The sequence below is a fragment of the Taudactylus pleione genome, unplaced genomic scaffold, assembly GCF_031769625.1.
Source record: "Taudactylus pleione unplaced genomic scaffold, aTauple2 ptg001990l, whole genome shotgun sequence".
Classification (NCBI taxonomy): Eukaryota; Metazoa; Chordata; class Amphibia; order Anura; family Myobatrachidae; genus Taudactylus; species Taudactylus pleione.
In genome coordinates this window covers 8,082,923-8,107,025 of record NW_028286386.1, presented here as the reverse complement: position 1 = coordinate 8,107,025, position 24,103 = coordinate 8,082,923, and positions in this window count along the sequence as shown.

Here is a 24,103-nt window from a genome sequence, read left to right as displayed (position 1 = left end):
AATCCAATGAGCACAGGGAGAAAGACAAGCAGCATAGGGTGAAAGACCATGAGCATAGGAAGAAATCCAATGAGCACAGGGAAAAAGACCATGAGCATAGGGAAATATCCAATGAGCACAGGGAGAAAGACAAGCAGCATAGGTAGAAAGCCAATGAGCACAGGTTGAAAGACAGTCAGCACAGGGAGAAAGACAAGCAGCATAGGGAGAAATCCAGTAAGCACAGGGAGAAAGCCAATGAGCTCAGTGAGAAAGCCAAGTAGCATAGGGAGAAATCCAATGAGCACAGGGAGACAGGGAGAAAGACAAGCAGCACAGGGAGAAAGCCAATGAGCACAGTGAGAAAGACAAGCAGCATAGGGAGAAAGACAAGCAGCATAGGCAGAAAGACAAACAGCATAGGGAGAAATCCAATGAGCACAGGGAGAAAGACAAGCAGCATAGTTTGAAAGACCATGAGACTAGGGAGAAAGCCAATGAGCACAGGGAGAAAGACAAGCAGCATTGGAATAAAGCCAATGAGCACAGTGAGAAAGATAATGAGCACAAGGAGAAATCCTATGAGCATAGGGAAAAAGCCAAGCAGCATAGGGAGAAAGCCAATGAGCACAGGGAGAAAGCCAAACAGCATAGGGAGAAATCCAATGAGCACAGGGAGAAAGACAAGCAGCATAGGTTGAAAGACCATGAGAATAGGGAGAAAGCCAATAAGCACAGGGAGAAATCCATTGAGCACAGGGAGAAAGACCATGAGCACAGGGATTAAGACAATGAGCACAGGGAGAAAGACCATGAGCAAAGCCAGAAATCCAATGAGCACACTGAGAAAGACAAGCAGCATAGGGAGAAAGCCAATGAGCACAGGGTGAAAGACAATCAGCATAGGGAGAAATCCATTGAGCACAGGTAGAAAGCCAAGTAGCATAGGGAGAGAGCCAATGAGCACAGGGAGAAATCCAATGAGCACAGGGAGACAGACAAGCAGCATAGGGAGAAAGCCAATGAGCACAGGGAGAAAGACAAGCTGCATAGGGAGAAAGCCAATGAGCACAGGGTGAAAGACAAACAGCACATGGAGAAAGCCAATGAGCAGAGGGAGAAAGACAACGAGCACAGGGAGAAATCCAATGAGTACAGGGAGAAAGACCATGAGCACAGGGAGAAAGACAAGCAGCATAGGGAGAAAGCCAATGAGCACAGGGTGAAAACAAGCAGCACAGGGTGAAAGCCAATGAGCACAGGGAGAAATCCAATGAGCACAGGGAGAAAGACAAGCAGCATAGGGTGAAAGACCATGAGCCTAGGGAGAAATCCAATGAGCACATGAAGAAAGACAAGTAGCATAGGGAGATATCCAATGAGCACAGGGAAAAAGACCATGAGCATAGGGAGAAATCCAATGAGCACAAGGTGAAAGACAATTAGCACAGGGAGAAATCCAGTAAGCACAGGGAGAATGCCAATGAGCTCAGTGAGAAAGCCAAGTAGCATAGGGAGAAAGTCAATGAGCACAGGGAGAAATCCAATGAGCACAGGGAGACAGGGAGATAGACAAGCAGCACATGGAGAGAGCCAATGAGCACAGGGAGAAAGACAAGCAGCATAGGAAGATAGCCAATGAGCACAGGGAGAAATCCAATGAGCATAGGGAGAAAGCCAAGCAGCACAGGGAGAAAACCAATGAGCACAGGGAGAAAGACAAGCAGCATAGGGAGAAAGCCAATGAGCATAGGGAGAAATACACTGAGCACAGGGAGAAAGACAAGCAGCATAGGGTGAAAGACCACAAGAATAGGGAGAAATCCAATGAGCACATGGAGAAAGACAAGTAGCATAGGGAGAAAGCCAATGAGCACAGGGAGAAATCCAATGAGCACAGGGAGTAAGACCATGAGCACAGGGATTAAGACCATGAGCATAGGGAGTAAGACCATGAGCAAAGGGAGAAATGAAATGAGCACAGGGAGAAAGACAAGCAGCATAGGGAGAAAGCCAATGAGCACAGGGTGAAAGACAATCAGCATAGGGAGAAATCCAGTCAGCACAGGGAGAAAGCCAAGTAGCATAGGGAGAGAGCCAATGAGCATAGGTAGAGAGCCAATGAGCACAGGGAAAAATCCAATGAGCACAGGGAGACAGTGAGAAAGTCAAGCAGCATAGGGAGAAAGCCAATGAGCACAGGGAGAAAGACAAGCAGTATAGGGAGAAAGCCAATGAGCACAGGGTGAAAGACAAACAGCACAAGGAGAAAGCCAATGATCACAGGGAGAAAGACAAGCAGCATAGATAGAAAGCCAATGAGCACAGTGAGAAAGACAACGAGCACAGGGAGAAATCCAATGAGCACAGGGAGAAATCCAATGAGCACATGGAGAAATCCAATGAGCATGGGGTGAAAGCCAAGCAGCACAGGGAGAAAACCAATGAGCACAGGGAGAAACCAATGAGCACAGGGAGAAAGCCAAACAGCATATGGAGAAAGCCAATTAGCACAGCGAGAAAAACCATGAGCATAGGGAGAAATCCAATGAGCACAGGGAGAACGACAAGCAGCCAAGGGTGTATCTATTGGTCTGAGCACCCCTGGTAAACGAAGGGACTGGCGCCCCCCCTCCAATGACTGCTTTTACTGGAAAAAAAATAAAAACTAACACACATGTGGCTCAACTCAGTGTAGTGAATCGTTCTGCCCATCCCTAATGGTGGAAGCACTGCCATCATATGATGGTGGGCTTCCATGTCTATCCCTACTTATAATTCACTAGGATGACAGCCCACAATGGTCTTTTCCAAAAGTCCACATAAAAATAAAGACTGTCTATAAGGATCATATCCTATTCCCCAACATAGACATATCCACAACCTACAAGGATCATGACAAATCTCTCAAAATGAAAAAAATAAATTGGCTGTACTTACACTGGGGGTAGTTCAATTTACACTCCTGTAGAAATAGGGAGACTATATATATATATATATATATATATATATATATATTATATATATATTTTTATATTTTTTTCACTTATAACACTTACTACATGCAATGCACTGTTTATTAATTTCTATATGTCAACAACACAGGAAAAGAGGGTATCAATAACAAAAAGATGCATTGTGGGCAAGATAATTTGCATATATGTGGCACTCTTTTCCTGCATGATTGACATATGGGAATCAGTGAGTGGTGATTGGTACATGGTGGGTATTGTGGGGGAAGAGATATATTAGGGGAAAAAAATTTAGTCTCTCGAATTTTAAAAGTTGCTGATATAAAGGGACATATAAGAAGACTGATATACATTAGCAGTCCATAGAGGACATTGGTAAGAGCGGAGCAGAGCGAGACCAGGGATAAATTTCTAATGACAGCTGACTGCGGGACATTGGTAAGAGGGAGACAAGACAAGAGACCAGAGATCAATTACTAATGTCGTTAACGGCGCCCCACCCCTCAGCCGGTGCCCCTGCTCCCCACACAAGTGTATCCACACACTACATAACTGAACTATTTCAGTATACTACAGTACCTTCCCACACTGCATCACTATACTACCTCCCCACACGGCATCATTATACTGCATCACTATACTACCTCCCCACACTGCATCACTATACTACCTCTCCACACTGCATCACGAGATGCATCAAGGGTACAAATGCGGTCAAATACCGAAAATGCGGGTTTGACCGCATTCTTCATATGCACCAAGCCCCAAAGTGCGATGCACTCCAGGACTTGGCTGCGGTGGGTAATGACATCTTCCTGATGGCATTACCCATAGAAGCCTATGGGCTTCTCTCCGCCTAGTGCTGATAGAGGATCCCCCCCGCGGCACGTGCATCCTTCTGCGCATAGCCCTGGAAGTCCCTCCACCGCAAAGGACCGCTCTTAGCGACAGAGCGGTCCTTTGCGGGGATAGTCATGCATGCCGGTGTCGCCAACGCTGGCATGCATGCAATGATGGGGCAGAAATGCACGAGTGTGGTGCATCATGCATCCCGCCCTCTATCACTATACTACATCACTACACGCACTACCTTCCTGTAACATATATTTTGAATATTATGGCCCGTACACATAGGACGACCAGACAATGATCAGATATCATTGTCTGATCGTCCCGCATGTGCTGGATGTTCGATATGGAACATACAGCAACATGCACCAACCCCCAAATGACGTAACGACCCGCGATCAACGATTGCAGGTACTTATAGTAAACAGGCTAACCTGGATGCACGGGTGATTTATTTATTTTTATTTATTACCAGTTATTTATATAGCGCACACATATTCCGCAGCGCTTTACAGAGAATATTTTGGCCATTCACATCAGTCCCTGCCCCAGTGGAGCTTACACTCTATATTCCCTACCACATGCAGACACACATACATACACACTAAGGGTAACTTTGTTGGGAGCCAATTAACCTACCAGTATATATTTTTGGAGTGATGGTCGATATCGATATCGACCATCCGTGCCGCGCATTGCCCATCATTTGGTCGTTGGAGGGGTTAAAAAAAGGATGATATAAACGATGAAATGATAAACTATATAGTTATCGTTTATATCGTCCTTTTAATCTGACCATGTGTATGCATGCACCATTAGTTTAATGCAGATATAGGGGATATTGTTGTGTATTTGTAAATATGTAAATGCATTTCTGTGTACACTTTATAACTGGACTCTGTGTGGATGCGAGCCAAGCCAGCAGGGCTGCCATCAGAAATTGTGGGGCCTGTGACTGACAAAATAGGCAGGGCCCCCCGCCCAGTAGCGCACCCAAAAAAAAACCCTGATGGGCCAACACTTTTTTTTCCAGCCATTCTCTCTGCTGCCCAGCTCCGGCATCCGCTGGTTGGTAGACGCCGCCTGTCTCCTACCCAGCCAACAGCCCCTTGGAGTGGATCGCCTTTCTGCCATTTCCCCATGTCTGTCTTGCATGCCCAGCCGGGGGTCTGGAAGACTGCATTCATCTATCCCTCTGGCCGTAGGTGGGAGGCCCCTGGTGGGACATACCCTGGAGCTGGCAGGAGCCATCTGGGGGCTGTGCTGCAGACTGGAGTAGCACAAGATGCTGAACCCGAGCAAAGGAGACCAGACCCACATGGTGACCTATGTGGAGGATGACTTGGACTCCATTGAGTCTCTCCTGTTTGACTTAAAGAGAAAGGTCTCCCTTTATGCAGGAAATTGACGCCAAGTACAAGTTAGGCGGTCGGTGCGTGGTGTCCTCCCAGCCAAAGATCTTGGTCACCTCACTCTCTGCCCTCTACCCCTATGTGCCTGCATTGTGTCCCTATCCCTCACTTTCCTGCATTTGCCACTGAGAAACCCCCCTCTAGAATTCCTGAGTTTGTCCCTGCCCCCCCCCCTCTTCTCTCCTTCTTCCCAGGCAGACGCTGCCCTTCGTGATCTGCGACTCCTCCGACCTCTCCCTCCGGTGTTGCGTCATGATGTCACGCGCGACAATCCATATAAAACTTTATTTAACAAACAGGCCAGGGGTTGTCCTGTATGTTGGTGGAGGAGCGGCCCAAGCGGCTTTCTCCTCTTTTTAATTAATTGGGACCGGGTAGGCGGCGGGGTAGTATGGGCTGCAGCAGGCTGGGCTGTTCAGCCAGGGTCCGGGCCCGGGACTCCAGCCCCAGCAGTCCCCCCCTGATGGCGGCCCTGCAAACCAGTAATGGTGATCTGGATGGCCAGTTGGAGGATGGGTGATAACAGAGGTGACTGTTGGAGGACCGTTAAACTGCCTTAGAGGAGGGGGAGAGCTGAGCAGCGGAGCTGAGGAGCGCTGGGGATTGGCAGCTGTCATAGCGAAATTGTGAGCGGCTCTGGAAAGTGGTACAGGGGGTGGATCCGGAGTGTCGGCTGTGCAGTGACATGGAACCAAGAGAGAGGACCAGCTGTCAGGGGTATAAGTGCCCTGCCAAGCCTCCCCCCCCCCCGAGAGGTAGGATGGACCAGGCAGAGCATCAGGGTAAGCTGAAAGGAGAAGGAAAAATTGTAAGAGGCAGAGACAAAGAAACCCCCTGCCCAGTTACTAAATTACAGGCAGCCAGAGACCAGAGAGACTTCATAGGACAAATGTAACTGACCATCACGTCATATTCTTACCCAGCTGTCTGCATTAGAGTCTCTAAAATAAGAGAGAGAGGCCAGGCTACAGTTTCCAGCATATCTATATAAATGATACAGTCATCCTCACAGTAATAAGTGACTGTAAGCAGCAGACAGGGCCGGATTAAGGCCCACATGGGCCTGGAGCTGAAAATGTTCAAGGGCCTATATTGAGAAGGGGAAGAGCTGTGATCGGTGCTGGGTGTGGTCAGAGTCACCTTGGTGTGTACACCCCCTACACTATGAACACAATGTCTCCCTAACTACATAGAAATAGAAAAAGTGCATTTTTTTTTTTTTTTTTTTTTGGGTGGGGGGAAGTAGAAAAATGACTTAAATACTTAAAATGTATGGCTAGTTAGGCATCTGGTAATCATGCTGTCATGTTGATGGGCCTATTTTTATGTGGAGGCCTGGAGCTGGAGCTCCATCCGCCCCATTGTTAATCTGGCCCTGGCAGCAGAGATCAAATGAACATTGAGTTTCTATAGGACGCAGTCATCACAGTTGGGCTAATTAACAGTTTTTTTCCAGTTGTTTGCTGAAGGACTATTACAACAACTATTGCAACAGTAAATTTCTATCAATTTAGCTGGCTGTCAAAATTGAGTTGAACTCCGCTTCAAACTTAGGGCTCAATTCAGACCCGCTCGCTAGATGCGTACACTCGCTCGATGCAATGCAAATCTGGCTAACTAACAGCAAGGCAGGCGATCACACCGCAAGGCATTAGCACACCCACTATGTCTTGGCGTGCGATCGCTCTGTATATGCAGACGCCCACTAGCCTGTACTAAGACACCCACTTGCGCAAGTCATCTTCATTATGTGTATGCAGCCATCGGGAACCATTGGAAGCGAACGCAGCGCTTGTGGTTGACCATACCCTACCGCAAGCACTGCGAGCACTTCAGTGTAAAAACCAGCCAGGTGACGTGTACTATAACGCTGGCTGTTAATTATGCACGCCTCTGAAATGGCGTTGAGATGCTCAGGCACGCCTGTGTTCGCACCTCCACTCCCCCGTTTTCAAAGACCAACCCCCGTCACCACCCACAAATGGCTTCTCCTGTCACTCACTGGGCTGAGGAGTCTATGCTTCCCGATCGCTCGGACTGGTTCGTGCACTGCGATGCGTATGCATGCCCACGGTGCAAAAATCCTAGCGAGCGGGTCTGAATCGGGCCCTTAGTACTGAGCTCTTTGGCAACCAAAACCCTATTCAATATTCTGGACTATTAACTTTGATAAATGTAACATTATACACAGCCACTCTCCTCCACACTGTCACCTGTTCTCTACACTAGGTCTACGGCAAAGCTTATTACTGGAGTACAAATAATAGACATTTCTCATTCCGGTTCCGAGTAAATAACTAGAGTGCACTTTTATAACCAAAGTTAATGTTTTAAGCAGTAGTTGTATTTTTGTCAAGCAGTGAAGGACTATTGTTATTATAATGTATGTGATAGGGTTAAGTGTATTATAGTAGGTATGGGAGTATTCACATATATGTTATTTTAAACTATATATGTTGTATAATATATATATTTTGTTCTGGTAATTTATTTGTGATTGTTACACTTGATATAGCGTCTATTGTAGACTTCACCCAGTAAAAAAATTATTGCAGATGGACATAGGAATCTAAATTGTTCCAGATAAATAAAATTTAAATCAATGTCAGTATTATTTTATGTATTGTGTCTATTTTAATTTTAAATTGGACCTATCATATCACTTATACCAAAAAGGGGTTTCCTGAGTCAACCCCTCTATTCATTTGCATAGTGATGTTTATCAACTCGGGTGGAGAAACACCAAGGTGAGATAGTAACCCAACTATTGCATGACAAGCTATACTATATAGTAGTGATGTTTCAGGGGTTACATTCCCACACTACTTAACTGCACTATGGGGGTGATTTAGCTTAGGATGGAATTGCAAAGTTGCTTTTGGAATTCCGTCCTTGCTTATATGCAAAGGCAACAGGATGTGTATGACACCTCCTGCTGCATTTGCAATCCCAACACGCTGGGATCACCATCAGTTGCGACCTCAGTTTACTCAGGCTGGCTGGCACGCGAGGCCAGGAAACTGCATCCGTGGATGCAGCCCTTCGCCTTGCCACTCCCGGAAAACGGGGCGGACATGCCCCCATTTGCGGGAACGGCGGCCACCCCCACCCCCAGCAAAGGCATAGAAGGGGATATGTGCATGATACATTCTGAACATTCGCAAAACAGGTTCTGCGCACGTGCAGACTCCTGATAATCGGGAATCTGCGTAAAGCATTGCACGTATGGATCAGCCCCTATATTACTCCAGTAACCCTCCCCTATAACTCCCCTATAACTTTACAACATACACTCCACAGAGACTGACTATTGTCTGTCATTTTGCTCTGGTGACAAGCAGCCCCATAGGTAAAACAGGGTGAAGTAGAGGGCGGCATTCTGTCTTAAGGATGATCATCGGTGGGGTGTTCAACAATGGTTTCCATCGATGGGTCCATCGGTGATTACCATCAATGGCACAAAAACCATCTATGGTGAACCATCGATGGTTTGCACCCCTCGATGGTCTCCACTGCTGGGGGAACGGCTGGCCGGGGACCAATCAAAAACAGGGGTGGGGCTTAGCGGGCACTGGGACGGGGCTAAGCTTTACCCTGTCAAGGGGAAAAAGATACATCGGCTCCCACTCATCTATTGATGATGGAGAACCAATGGCACTCTGCCATCAATGGCAACACCATCGTCCATCGACAGTTAACCATCGATGATTGCCAACTATCGATGGTCATCCCTAGTCTGTCTCAGGAATATGATAGAGAGGAAGGAGGGTGTGTGCCTGATGATGGGAGGAATAAAATAAGTGTGGGAAGCAGCTGGGTATAGGTGCAGGAAGAGGACTGGCCTGGTTCTGGCAAGGACTACTGTGTGGACATCTGCCTACTTACTACAGTGCAGCTGAGCAGCCCATAGGTCCTGGAGAAGGGACCAGCCACAGCATCAGAGCATATCAGACTCTATAAATCAGCAGAGGCGGGCGGCAGGGCGGACAGGAGGCAGGGAACTGCCTGATACTGCTGGAGCCACTCCCTCGGTGAGATCCTTGATTCTAGTCACACTGCACTGCACAAGTAGCAAACTGCAGCAAATCTTATGGGCCTATTTTCCTGGGGGTCCTGAAACTGGAACTGCATCTCCACCGACCCTATTGTTAAACCAGCCCTGCGCCTGCTCCATCTCACCCATACTTGCCTACACTCACGGAACGGCTGTTAGGCTCCCAAAGATCAGGTGGCACTCCTGGCCACCCGGAAAAGTAGGCAAGTCTTTTGCACCTCCCTCCTTCTTCCCCCCCTGCGGTCCCCCCCTCCATCTTCTCACTCCCCCCCTCCTTGCGACCACCGACTTATAGAACACAAGTGGGGGGGGCGATGACACGATTCATGGTGAATCATGTCATCATAGCCATGCCCCCACTATACAATGCCTTTTTTCTTGGCAGCATATAGCGGGGGGCACACGATGATGTGATCATGCCACCACGCCCCTGCCCACCTACTTTCCTAGCCACCACGCCCCCTCTCTGCCAACCTCGCTGTACCCTCCCGCTGGGAGCAGCAAGTAGGTAAGTATGATCTCACCCCCTCCTTTCTGCAGCTGTATATTTACATTAACCATTCACAAGGGGGTCCTCCCTGGCTAGGATCTGGCCCTATCAGTGGGAGTCGTTTGAGGGGCGACAGGCAACGCAGATCCCACTGTGAATGCTTGTTGAAGACATTACACTATGACATTATTTTATAGACGGCTGGACTTTTAACAAAAATTTGCAGAAAAAGTAAAAAATGACACCACATTGATTTCGCATCCAATGTAATTGTAGTGTTTTTAAATTAATAATAAAGTAATAGCTGTGATTCTAGTTGGAACTCGGTTTCTAAATGTCCATATATATTTTTTCTAGAGGTGGTGTTTATGAGCAATGTGCTTATAAGTGGAAAGATAGCACAAAGCAGAATGAGTCATCAATCCCAGGAGAAAGGGGAGGTACCACAGAAATGTCACACAGACCTTCCAGCATTTCAATGAGAAAATAATAAAGAACTTCTGTTTCCTCACAAACTGTGAGGTATATTCCAGAAATAGGTAAAATGTGTCAAAGAAAATCAGAGCACTTCTCAGTTTTCATTCTACACACCAGATATGTCTGTCTCAAGGCTCACCCAGGGAAGGAGCTGTCACACTATGCAAACAAGAAGTAATCAGTGGTGTTCTCCTATTATAAATCATCAGCTAGCTAAGCTTTTGTAAGTCACTGTTTGCTTGGTGTGTGGTGGTCTTGTGTTTCACCATTGCACCTACACTCTCAGGTTAACCATTTTGTTGTAGCTCAGGGGCCTGTTCATCATCGGGGGCCAGTATGAAGTATTCACCTCGCAGCAGATGCTACTTAACACCAAAGCAATTCATCATTGCGCCAGTGCAGGGACAGCTGCTCCGAAAAGCAGCACAGGTATCTTACCTATGTAAGCTGTATTTCCACTTGAAGAGTAGTATACACTGTAGCCTAATTAGGGCCCTGCACAACTGAGCAGAGGCGCTTAAAGAGCGGAGGGGGCCATTGTGTAGGCTCTGATAGAGCCCCCTCCTCTCCAGCGCCAGTCTCTGGGAACATGGCGCTCGCACCGTGTTCCCGAGACATCTCTACTGCGCATGTGCCGCCGGAGAGGTAAGTATATCAAATTGGGTGCAGGGTGTGCTGTGTGTGGGGCCCCCTGGACCCAGGGGCCTGTGTGCACCATACACCTTGCACCCATTATAAATACGCCCCTGCAACTGAGGTCATATGCCTCACATGCCTCTGGATTTCTATCTCCTCAGCAATAATTGGATGGGGGGGGGCGATACTAGTAAATGCAGTCTCCAACTTGTACCTCTCAGAGTGAGGACCAATACTTTCACTCTTCGGCTTACAAGTAGGACACAGGTTAGCAAAATCCTAACTTTACTGTACACTTGATCATGGCACTCAGTTAAGAACAAATAATTCTCACTTGGTGAAAAACAGGGCTGGAATAACCATTAAGCAAAATAAGCACATGCTTAGGGCATCAAGGGAAGGGGGGCACCACAGAAATTTTCCATTGCTGGATTTACCATGGACCATATGGTGCAAAACTGCAAATGGTGCAGCTGAACCAGGTTCCACAAAAATGGGCTATATATAATAATAATAAATAATAAATAATAGAGGTTAATGATGTACATTAATTTTGGGAATACAAAAAAATGTGAATCTGGTAACTGGTAAACTGCCACACGGCCCACCGAAGCTCACGTGATCATTCTTGTCTTGGTCATGTCAGCTGTCCCGTTCAGTCGTCCACTGAGAGAGAGTGCAGCGGCGCTTAATACAGTGTTACCAGATGGGGGGTCCTCCAAATTTGTAGGATTTAAGCGCCTTGTAGAGATATTTTTTTTGGGGGGGAGCAAAATATATATATATGGGGCACTAAAAAATGTTAAGTGCTTAAGACCTCTATAGGTCTTAATCCGGCCCTGGTGATAAATATTGTAATGTCAACAGGGTTTTAAACATAAACTGAAATTTGCATTACTCCCCATACAGTCTGTTAATCATTGAACAGTCCTCATCTTTGTGGACACTGAAGGGGAGAAGTATCAGGCCTTGGAGAGTGATAAAGTGGAGAAGTTGCCCAAAGTGAGACATTTGTCATTTCAAATACTGTGCTAGACAAATGACAGTAGCTGATTGGTTGCTTTGCTCAAATTCTCCACTCTATCTCTCGCCAAACCTTGATGCTAAGGCATCTCCCTCTCAATCAAATTTTAAACACTCCGGTCGCGATATCTTACATGTCATAAGGGATGTTAAAATCAATAACTCTTGCCTCTGGGTTCTTTACATCTATATATATATATATATATATATATGTATGTATATATATTACTCATGAGCACAGATAGGGGTTCATTAATATTTTGTGGCCAGTGTTAAATATCATCTGGTATTAGGACTATTTATAAAGAAAGTGGTACTGGGACAGCAGCTCTGTCCCATCGAAGAGTATAAAGAAAAGGGATAACTGATGCTATTACATGACTACCTGGTTCCCAAAAGGATTTCTCATTGTGCATGCATGGCCATTTAGAAGCTTATGTGCAAAAACAGCTTCAAGGGAAATGGAGGGGAGGAGTTGTGCAGCCTTCCAGGGAGGCATCAACCATAGGGTAGACAAGCTAATGCCATCTGCAGATGGCCTTATCTACGGAAGAAAGCTCTGAAAAGCTAAGCTTGACAGATCCATTCCTTTCCATTGCGCAGGGGTCACAATTATGCTTTTTTCCGTGAACAGCGTCGTCGTGCCCTCGGACCACCCCCTTTGCTGGGGAAATGGGTGGATCCAGGAGGTTGGTTTATTCTTTTAGGAGTGTGAGAGCTCCCTGAAATTTGGAGACTCTCAGACATTCGTAGAGAGTAGACAAGCACACTGCAGAGTACCACCAGGACCTGTAAGTTTGTGTTACAGCAGATTCCTGATGAATGTTTGTTTCTGCAGCATCAATCTGATACTGTCTGTCCAAGGATTGTACATAATATATAATAATATAGCTAACAATCCTACACAAATCATTTTCTAATAAGGTCTGATTTAGGATCCCACCAGTTATAAGATTAGCTAACCCCTTCACTATTTATATACTGAGTGAACTACTTACTTTCTTTTAGGTATGTGTTACCGTTACTGACACTGTATTCTGCTGATTTTATTTAATCAGAAGCTAGCAATCTCTCTCTCTCTCTCTCTCTCAGTAATCACTATTTCAATGCTTGAGTTGTGCATTTTTGGCAAAAACGAAAATGCACAAGTAAAGCGTTGAAATGTTCATTACTTACCTTGGGCTCCAGTCTCTTAATTACAAAGTCGTCCAGAGTGTCGCCATGCTGTTGAATATAGATTGTCGATAAAGAACAAAGGAATGGTTACATCTGCACACATCAATCAGTATTAAATAATAACTCTGTATTGTTAATTTTATTTATTTATCTAATATAATAATGCATACATATAACTAATAATAAACCAACCCAGTCCTACACATTGTGATCATAGCCCAGAGCTTGATAACAAATATTTTCTTACATTGGATTAATAAAGAAAGAAGACACGCAGCAGGGATATTTATTGTCCCAACTCTTATTGAGTGGGTAACAAGGAGGGCATTAAGAATCGATTGCAGGCTGTAAGCAAAGAAGTGTTGGCAAAGTGATATATATATATATATATATATATATAGTTATATACAGTATATATATATATAGTTATATACAGTATGTATATATATATATATATATATATATATATATAATAAAGATAGCTAGATCAACCCTGAAGATAGTGTACCCGACACTGAAACGTTGATAATATTTTGTGTCCTGGTGATTTATTGCTGAGCACCCTTTTAAATTCTATTTTTGTTGATTGTCATTGTGATATATGTATATCGATATATATATATATATACAGTATATATGTACATATATATTGCAAAAGTGACTTGGAAAAGTATACAACACCTAAAAAGTCTATAGATTTGTCGCATTTCAAATGAAACTTAAGCTGAGTGATCCATAAGAATTTTTAGGGGTCAATTCAATTAGACATGAAGGGGGCGTATTGCTGTTGCAACAACGTGGAAATGCTGGCAAGGGCACCTCATCTCGCCCCTCTCTTGGCCCGATCTTGTCCTGGAGTCACAGATTTTTGCATGCAAATCTATATTTTAGGAGGTTAAATACACTGTGTAACAGACCCGGCATATGCTTGGTCACCGCTGTATCCCCACCAATTATATATTTCAGAATCAAGAATTGCTGCCATGTCTCTGTCAGGTGCAGTGGGAACCACAGGTCGCACCTCCCCATCAGCTCCCACTGCTGACGACAGAGACAGGACAGACCAGGAGAGGAGAACCTATTAGTATATACCTCCCAAAAAAAACAGACACATTTGTTTGTCTGTGCAGAATATTCCATCTTTAATTTAAATTCTATAGGAAAATATTGGGGTCAATCCAATTAGGTGCAAATTGTGAGGTGCGAGTTGCTGTTTTCTCTTCAAATTCGCACAGCAAATTCATTTTGCAATCCAATTAGCAACTCGCACTGAACCAGTCAGACTGAATTCGCATGATGGAAAGGAAAATATTTATATTAAGGTATATATTAAAATGTCAGGATATGGGACTGAACCCGTTGGACACCCCCCTAATGACTAATTAGGCAATTGGAAGTTTCCAATTAGCTTAATTAGTCCAATAATTACATGTCACTTTTTGGGGTAAGAAAAAAATTGCCTCAAATTACCCTAAAATCAACTTTTTCTGTTAGTTTAGGCACCCCAAATTAATTACAGTATTTTTTAATTGAAAAATATATTTATTTAAAAAAAATTACAACATTTTCAAAGTGCCCTCAAAGTACCCCAAAAGTTTCTGTTTCCTACTTTTTTTTGCATCTTTCATTTACTTAGCGGCATATGTAATTGGGCGCGGGGCTTAGCGAGGTAAAAAAACCTTGCGCCCTTAACTCCCAAATTTGGAATCCCGGGCCTATGCGCGCTCCCGATACTCTGGAGGTGCGTGAAAGAAAACCTCCTGGCGCACAAAATAAACGCTCTTATTTGAAAAACAAAAAACCTGCACCTGCAGGAAAAACCTTGCAGGTGCGGGCTTTTTGCTATTTTCACAGCCAATTGAATATGCCCCTTAGTTTGAGAATAAACAAAAAAGTTTGCTTTTTATAATTTCTTTGCATTTAAAAAAAAAACAACACACAAATCAGCCATTTGGCACCATTTAAAGGAATGGGTATGTAATGCCGGCTGTTGGGATGCCTCCTGTCACAATACTGACAGCGGCATTCCGATGGTTGGTATCCCGACAGGGGTCATTTAAGTAGACTTACCCTCCCTTCTTGTAGCCTAACCTTAACCCTCCCCACCTTGCACCCTAACCCTCCCCATCAGTGCCTAAACCTAAGTTTCCCCCTTCGTGCCTAAATCGAACCCTCCCCTCTTAGTGCCTAACCCTACCCCCCCAGTGGTGCCTTACCCTAACCTCCCCCCAAAAAAACCTAATGCTAACCCCGCTAACTTACCTAAAACCAACCCCCACCCCCTTCGGCTAACACTAAGGGCTCCCCCCAGCTTACCTTCGTTTGGGCACATGTCCTCCTGGATTCCGGCATCGGGATTAAGATAGGTGTCTGTATTTTCAACGCCTATCTTAACACCCCTGTCGAGATTCCTGTGTCGGCTTTTAGACCGGCGGCCGCAAGTCTCATAACTACATCCCCATTTAAAAACCTTCAGCACATTCCTAATGCCCACAAACAGCATTCTTTATGGTCCTGTTACGAAATTAGCAATTTTGGGGGGTCCAGGATGGTCTCCCCACTTTTTCATGCACTTCTCTCACATCGAATTTGGCAGTCAATTTGCAAACTATTTTTAATTGGATTGGAGAATTTTCGGGAGTGCACATTCCTGCGAAGTCTGCGAGTTTCATGAAACAAACTCGCTACTCGCAAATCACACCTAATTGGATTGACCCCTAAGTGTACAATATTCCACAAATATCTGAGACAGCTGACTGCTTTGCCTTTAAGAATTACTAAAGAACTTTTGGCATTATCGGGGAAAGCTTTGGAAAAGGGGATTTTAAGTAAATCAGAATATGATTTTATCAACATTGAATATCCGTCTGTCCCCACGATCTACATTTTACCTAAAATCCATAAGGACCCCCTCCACCCTCCAGGGAGACCTATAATCTCTGGGACAAACAGTATTACTTCTAATTTGTCGGCAATTGTCGATTTATATCTCCAACCATTAGTGAAACAAACCAAATCATATCTTAAAGACACGAGTCATGTACTAAATAGGTTAGGTGAAATTCATTGGGAGGAGCATTATAGGATGGTTAGTGCAGACATATCTACCCTCTACACTATAATAGAGGCAGAAAAGGGATTGAGAGCTGTCATAATTTTTAGAACTATCGGATCTTAACCTTGAAACTAGGGATTTTATTTTGGAAAGTATCCAGTTCATTTTAATTAATAATTATTTTATTTTCAATGGTTCCTTCCAGCTCCAACAAATTGGAACAGCAATGGGCACCAGGTTTGCTCCCAGCTATGCCAATCTCTTTATGACATATTGGGAGGATTGTGAGATTTGGCATGGTGATCAGCTGGGGGCAAGCCTGGTGTCCTGGCAATGTTTTATTGATGACATTTTATTTGTATGGTGTGGTACTGAAGATGAGTTGTCTTCATTCTGTCAATCTTTAAATATGAATGATCAGAATATTAAGTTAACATTTTCTATCAGCCAGAACGAGATAATATTCCTAGATCTGAATATACTGTATATATTAAGGATGGTGTTATTCACACCAAAACACATAGGAAAAAGACAGACTCAAATAGTTTTATTATGAGAGACAGTCAACATCATACAAATTAGTTGGAGAGTGTACCTTTCAGCCAGTTTTTGAGATTGAAACGTAATTGTTCAGAAAAAGAAATATGCGATGTACAAATGCAAGAAATGACTAATCACTTTATCAGCAAAGGTTATTGTAAAGAGAAAATTAAAAAAGCGTGCCAAAAGGCTAATGAGAGAGATAGTACTGATCTCTTAAAACGTAATGAGAATTTAAAGGATTGTGGAAAACAAAATAAATTTGAATGGTCATTTTTAAGTAATTTTAATTCACAATATAAGGATATTGAGGCTGTTTTTAAAAGAAATTGGAGAATTTTAAAACAAGACCCAATAATAGGTGATAAGATTCCTGATATCCCCTCATTTATTTATAGAAAAGCACCCTCATTAAAAGATAAACTCATTAGAAGTTCCATTGAGGTAAATAGGAGATCTAGTATAAGGAGTGTGGGTTTCCATAGGTGTGGCATGTGTGCCATGTGTAAAATTGTGAAAGGCCTTCCAAAAATTCAGGAGTTTACTGTTAAAGGTATAACTTACCCTATTAAAGAGTTTTTAACGTGCAATTCGAAAAATTTTGTTTATGCACTAGAATGCCAATGTGGTTTACATTACATTGGCAAAACTACTCGAAACCTAAAACTAAGATTGTCAGAACATATTTATAATATTAAAAAGGGGTTAGAGACCCACACTGTTTCTGCACATTTTAAAATAATACATGGACCTGTTTTTTAAAGTCGTTTTGGGCAGTACAACAAATAAACCCTATTTGGAGGTCTAGAGATTTGGAACTGGTTCCAAAAGGATTAAATGGGGATTTTGAGCTAAAATGGTTCCTATAAAAACTTTTATGTATTTCTATATTGTAATATTTTATTATATTTATAAAAAGGATTTTAATGTGTATTTATTTAACGGAGGAAGTCTTCGTCGGATGGCCACGTGACTTCCGGCGGGGATGAACTGCGGAGGACGGTCATATGACTTCCGGTGGGGGTGAACCCCGGAAGTTGGAAGATTTACAAGCAGGAAGTGTTTGGTAATTGGTGAGGGTATATTAGATGGATTAGGCAGGTATCCCACTATGCTTCTGACGAAGGATAAAGCAAATCCAAAACGCGTTAAGCTAGTGGGACGGACACTCCAGAGACGTTGGAATCGGGAGAGCGGTGGACCTTGTCAGGTGGTGGCGGGCATCCGGAACCTTCTACCCCGCATGGTTTATGACAAATAGTTACCGGTATTCCCTGTACAACTGACCTAGAGAGTGCATCCATTTGGTGATGCGATATGTCTGTTATTTTTAATGAAATGTGAGTGCAATATTTTTTTAATAAATTTACTTATCTGTGGAACATATTGCACTATATTCTTTCTCTTCTTTTTGAGAGTTCTCGATTTAAAGATATGCACCATTGATGAACAAAGGTTGAACCCCATTGAGCTCTGAAAAGTACTTCAAATTGGACACTGTCTTTTGATGTAAGAATCTTTCCTTTATTAAATAAGACAGCGCTGGACTGGGATTCTAGAATATATTTTTTGCTTTGCCATAATGCTGTATAATACATGTAAAGCAATAATACACCTCTACTTTCCAGTATAAAATATATCTATAGCTGGTGAGTTATGAGTAAGATCTCATTGGTTATAAGGTTAATCTTCCCTTTATTATAACGCTGTTGAGTTGCTCCTGTTATCTTTGTGTGTTTTATCTTCACTGACAATTGTGCATTCTGTTAAATGGTAGCAGGGTATATATAATATGTAAGACTTTTCACACAATAAAACAGCAGCCACCTGCTTCCTAACCACAGTGCTCTCTAAGTAACATTTATAAAAGAGATACAGTATATTCCAATTTTTGCTGGTAAATTGTTCTTGCTAGTTCTTGTTCACCATTACAGTACCATAGATTTGCATAGATTTGCAATGTGACATGTGGCAGTATTTTATAACTTCCTACGTTTCCCACACTTACAGTACTTAATAGATTGCATCACAGAAAGTAAAGAGCAGTTTAGCACCATATATACAACATCTATCTCTGAAATATGATACATCTGACACTAGGGGGCATATCCAATTAGCCGCGGGGTTTACCTGAGGCTAATTGTTGCGCTGGTGAGCATTTAATTGGCGGGGATTCCACGCTCGGGTGTCCCCGAGACCCCGCGCGCGAGTCCCCGCTGTCGGACTTTACCTCGCACCTCATGTAGGTGCGAGGTAAAATCAGCGTGAGGCTGCCCTATTCGGCCTCGCGCGAGAGGGTATTACACACTGATTCCGCAGTTCTCACGGAATCAGTGTGTTCTAGCGCAGGAGTCCCGTTCTAATGACTCTGGGAAATAGCTATTTAATTGAATAGCTAATCCCTGTGTCGCGTGACTTTGCATGACAATTAGCCACGGGTGAAATCCTGCGGCTAATTGGATATGCCCATAGAAGTACAAGTAGCTTGTAAAAGCTAGACTGGAGGATCTGCACAGTAGATGGCATTTTCTACCTAACACTAATTATTAGAGTGCACGTGCACACTAAACAAATAAGTTGCAAAACCAGACCTATAGAGTCCTGCATAACTCTTACATTTTCGTAACAGATTAATTTCAATGTTTTTATTTTCATGGTACATCAAAACAATAATAAAGTAATTTGTTTAAAACTAATATAAAAAGGAATTTGTAAAAAAATTATAATGCAAGACAGGCATTACCAAAGGCGTAGCTACAGTAGGTGCAGGGATTGCGGCTACTGCGGGGCTCGGGCCCCCTCTTGGTTCCGACCCTCTGCCTGGACTGACTTACACTGCCATCTCCTGAGCCTTGACTTTTCTATTCTCACCAGACTGCAGCTGCAGAGCGCAGAGCATCTGCTCTCTCTGGCCCAGCCACCTCCACCGCTCCTAAGTGACTGATTTATTAATTAATCATAGCCTATGTGTATATATATATATACAGTCAAAAAATGAGTTGTATTTATTCCTATCAGAGTGCCGCCGATTAGACTGGTATATATATATATATATATATATATATATATACACACGTGTGCCTACGTGTATACATAGCCTACGTGTGTTATATCATAAACCATTAGGATTAGGGAATTAGGGAGACTATATAATAAAAAATATATATATTTTTTTTTTTGTTTTTATTATTTACGGTGAATAGTCCAGTAAATGAACAGTTAAGGGAATTCTCATATTTAAGATGATTGTGTATGTAAAAGATACAACATAAAAACAAACTATTTTGAGAAAAATAAGTGAATTACACAAACCTACAATACACTGGTTGCATAAGTGTTCATAAAGTTATTTGAAGTTTTTTATTTTTATTTTCTTCCTTAAAAAATAGTGGTTTTTTTACCTGAATTCTGATAAGATCACATTAATGGGAAAAAGTCCTGTCATGATGTATCTCATTTTCAGGCATTAGGGCCTAATTCAGAGTTGTACATAAACCTGATGGTTTTACACTGTTGACCACAAGAGCTACAATCCCGAGGTCTTCAGGATACTGACTTATCCTGATTCTCATCCTACTTATCAAAAAGATCTTTCAAAGTGATCTTCACTTGATCTACATCCTCTCTGCTTCCTCTATCATTTGGAGTACCACAAGGCTCAGTCCTAGATACTGTGCATTGTTTCTATCTATACCACCTCTATTGGGAAACTAATAAGCTCTTTCAGTATTATCTGTATGTGTCTTGTTTTGATTTTCCCTTCTGTAATCCATTTATGTACCAGACCCAGCCTGATGTTCATTTATACCTGCACCGGCATGCTACATCTGGAGGCACGGCAGAGGGATACAGCCATTCATCTGCAAAGCCCAAATCCCTATGCTCTGGTGAAGATCAGAGGTTCAACAAGGAAGCACCAGCCTTCACACACATTTACTGATGTCATATAAATGTGACAGGTAGGGCCCACGGCTAATCTAAGCTACAGCCATCTGTAGCTGCTGCCTGTATGCATTATGATGTCACAATGCAGGTCACAGCCCTATATAAAGGATGCCCAGCTACTGGCAGCCATTTTGTGCTGACATTATGTCCTACATTGATACTCTCTGAGTAGTTTCTGCTTTATTTAAATTACTTTGGATAACGACTACTGATAAGGACTTTGGCTTACATCTTCCAATAAGGTCCTGAACAGCAATATCTTTAGAAAAATAATCTGAATAACAACTTCAGGTAAGGACTATATGACAAATTTTGAACTGTCATCCTTACCCCTTCAGACACCTCCAGCCATATTATCTGCAGTTTTTAATTTAGAAACAATTAATAAAGCAAATTATTCATTATTCATGCCTTAAGATGGGTACACACTTATCCAATCATCCTGGGATCCAACTCCAGACCAGACTGGAGACTTGGACGCAGATTAAATACCCAATATATGCATATACAGCTATTCCATTTTGAAGCAGATCTTCGATCTACATCTGTTGAAACGATCTGCTGATAGCATTGTGTCACCGTACACACTCTTCCAATCTTTGGCAGACCAGCTGCCATTCACAGGCAAGGGCGTAGCTTCAGTAGGTGCAGGCAGTCCAGCTGCTGCAGGGCCTGGGCCACAGAGATTAAACAGACTGTCCTATATCTCAGTCAGGAATGCGCTGTACCACACAATTGTTGGTGTTTATTCATATGTGGATGGTGTGGTGACTACCTTTGTGGGATTTAGCTGCTCATTTTGGTTGCGCCGAAGTTTGCATATTCTATTTGTTTATGCTGGTTGGAATGAAACTCTGGTAATGTATGGGAGCAAATGACAGTCAGCTATTTGCTCCCAAGCCTCAGAAAATGGACAAAAATGGTTGTCCAGAAAAGTTGTTTAAATCAAACAGATTTAACCAACTTGCCTGAATGACCGTTTTCGTCTGTTTTCCGGCATTTAGGAGCAAATTGCTGATTGCTATTTGCTCCCACATATCACCAGATTTTCATTCCAACCAATCCATTCCAGGCAAGTGGTTAACAGCAGGGAATGGAGGGGCGTTACTGTGTGTGGCCCTGCTGGTGCCCCCAATAGGCTCTGGCCCTCGCTATGTCCCTGGTCTTAGCAGTAAAATCCCCATCATTCTACATGGCAGGTGTAGTATGGTAAAATATTATAAAAGGTAAAAGTGATTTTTCCCTTTAAATAGAGCTGCATTACAAACACAGGCCCTGATTCAGAGGCGCTCGCAAAAAGCGAGCGCTCGCTCTGAATCAGGGCAGCTGCTTTTTTTTTTTAAACCGGCCTCCTGGCAGCTCGCTAAGCTATGGGTGACCACCCACAGCTTTTGCGAGCGGCCAGGTGATGGTCGCGATGGTCGCAACCATCGGGCTTGCGACGAAACCCTTGTGGTAGGGTCTCATCCACCGCAAGCAACAGTGAACTTGGTGCTCTAATAGAGCAGGAAGTTCACTACTGACATCACGTGTGATGTCAGTAGGGCCGCCCCCAAACGGCAGACGTTCCTTCGGCCAGCCACCCCCCCAACCCGCCTACAAAACGGGGCGAGCTGTCGATCAACATTGACTGCCGCCCCGTTTTGCTCCGAGCCCCGAGCGAGTGAGTTCTTACTCGCTCCTCGGCTGGCGCACCCGCAGTGTGCACGCCGCGAGTGTGCACGCCGCGCGTGTGCACTGCCCGGCCAGACCCACTGTTTCATAAAACTAGGGATGTGCGCCGAACCCTGTGTTTTGGTTTTGGATCTGGATTTGGTTTTGCCACATCCGCCCTTTGTGTGTTTTGGATATGTATTTTTTCTAAAAGAAAATCATACAAACAGCTAAAATCACATAATTTGAGCCTATTTTTGTTCCTACAGTATTATTAACCTCAATAACATTTATTTTAAGTCATTTCCACCACATCACAGCTCACAATATTGATTTTATATAGTTTAGGCCAAACGGTTGCATCCAGCTAGCTGGCTGATTAAGCTAAGCGACAGCAGTGGGCGGCACTAACATGTGGCAGTTCAGCTTCCAACATGGCACAGAGTGGCACTGCAGTGGTAGACAGGATGGCAGTTTAATAAACTATACGACCTTAGGAAGTTTAAAAACCAAGAATGTTTAACTAGGTCAGAGGCCCGACAGAGTTGGAATATGTTTATGGACTGAAGACAGGGAAAGGACGGAAGGCAGGGGCGTATCTACCCCTTGGCCAGGATGGCACTTGCCAGGGGCACCGGCTGAGGAAGGGGCGCCACTCGCTGGTGCCACCCGCAGCCAAGGGATAGAATCACATAGTAGTTCAAACAGAACTACTTTCAGATTTCCTCTCTCCTATCAATGTACTGGGGCATCATGGGAGCTGTAGTCTGAACCGGGCGTTCAGCTCGGTACTAGAGCAGCCTGCTCATCGAAGAACTACATTTCCCAGAGGCCTCCGGGCACCGCAGCTCGCTGATATCTGATGCCCGGCTCATAGGGGGATGGCTAAGCGTGTCTCCGGCTCCGCCCATCGTACAGGTAGACTGGAGACTGCAGGGGGACACAGCTGGGGCCGCTGAGAAAGAAGGCAGCTTCCAGGTACGCGCCCTGGGCCATGATGTGATAGGATAGCAGAGCTGGGTGTCTGCTGGTGTCTGCGGTAGTGCATCTAACTATCTTGCCAGGCTATATTGCTCTAATGTTCACTCTATATGGATTATACCCCCCTCACTGATTGCTACTGTATCCCACCCCCCAAGGACCAACAGACCACTGCTCCCCATTCCTCCCCATGTATGTACTATACCCTCTATCTCCCCCCTTCTCATTGACTACTGCTTCCTCCGGGGGGAGGTGGGAGGGGGTTTATCCCTATGTATGTGCTATACCCCCTCCCCTCCTCCTCCATCAACTGCTGCTCCCTCCTGAGGGGCTTTATTTCCCATGATGTAGTTATACACCACCACCTCCTACCTCCTTACCGATTGCTATTTCTGTCTGAAGGCTTTTTTCCTCCCCATGTATATATTATACCCTCCTCCTCAATGACTACTGTTTACTCCTAGGGGGATTTATTCCCCTCTCTAGGTGGTATGTACTAATCTGTGATGCCATATAAACTGCCTATTATCGGGTACATACACTGTGTGTAGAATAGCGTGTAAAAGGGGTACTACAGTGTGTTGTAATGTGAATAAGAGACATTACTACAGTATGTGGTGTAATGTGTAGAGACACTACTGTGTGGTGTAATATTAATAAGGGACACTAGTAAGCGGCATAAGGTAAGTAAGAGACACTACTGTGTGGTGTAATATGAATAAGGGACACTAGTATGCGGCATAAGGTAAGTAAGAGACACTACTGTGTAGTGTAATTTGAACTTGGGAAACTATTGAATGGCAACGTCCCTTCCCCACAAGAACACACCCATTTTTCAGACCACGCTGTCCATATTTACAA